The sequence below is a fragment of the Phalaenopsis equestris genome, unplaced genomic scaffold, assembly GCF_001263595.1.
Source record: "Phalaenopsis equestris unplaced genomic scaffold, ASM126359v1 Scaffold191806, whole genome shotgun sequence".
Lineage (NCBI taxonomy): Eukaryota > Viridiplantae > Streptophyta > Magnoliopsida > Asparagales > Orchidaceae > Phalaenopsis > Phalaenopsis equestris.
Window position 1 is genome coordinate 1 of NW_018211755.1, and position 916 is coordinate 916.

Here is a 916-nt window from a genome sequence, read left to right on the forward strand (position 1 = left end):
AGGCATTAGATATGTAAATAAATAGAAATTAAGTGGTATGTATGTGAATCTTCCAAATTTATTTGGCCTTCAGGTTGAACAGCGAAGCATTTTCCTTGCAGGTCTTCCCTGAAAGCATTCATACGCCGAGTAGCCTATGCAAATGCTGGATGTGATCGTATCCAGCTTTATTTGATTTTTTTTTCCTGATTTTCAGACCAATTATCCATTATTCGAGTTAAAATTGAATTTATTTTTCTACCTGAATGAGAAATTAATTTGGAATTTCCTGAACTCCATAACTTAGACATTGTAGGGTGGAGGACCTCTTCAATAAGACGTAATTGTGAGCTGCCGAAGGTTAGCCTTTTAGCTAGAACATGTATATCAAAACTATTATTTATATTGATGCCCTTCCTAACTTATCCATCAATATTTCCTGCAGTGGGAGCTTGCTTTAAGTCAAAAGTATCCACATATCGTCTATGAGGAAAATTCAGTGGGAGATAATTGTGATCAACATACGCAAATTTCTCCTTCTGATTGTGACTATGAAGGTAATGTTTCTAAAAAAAATTTATAGAAAGTAAAATGACAATAAAAAAATAATGAAGGCTGTTCGTATAAATGCTATGATAAAACAGCAAAATTTTAAAATATTTAGAATTAATTTGCAAAACAATTTTCATAGAAGGTGAAATGGCGATTTTCTTAATTACATGCAGTAATTTTTTATAAGCAATGCAAATTTGTGAATTCATTTTTTATGAATTTAATAATGAAATAACAAAATATTAAGATATAAAATGCTCTTTTCTAAATATTCCATATCACGTATCCTATTTTCAAACAAAGCAATTTTTGGAGCTCATCCTGATGAAACTTCGATCAGGATAGATTATTTTTGGGCACTTACATAGATACCACACAATTCATA

The 916-nt window shown here is 30.8% G+C and overlaps 1 long non-coding RNA gene across 1 annotated transcript; it reads left to right on the forward strand.

Moving 5' to 3' along the window:
• The first annotated feature begins 10 nt into the window (after positions 1 to 10).
• Positions 11 to 530, forward strand: LOC110034642. Its single transcript, XR_002295076.1, has 3 exons — positions 11 to 157; positions 287 to 339; positions 425 to 530. It is a non-coding gene; the product is annotated as an uncharacterized LOC110034642 (long non-coding RNA).
• The last annotated feature ends 386 nt before the right edge of the window (positions 531 to 916 follow it).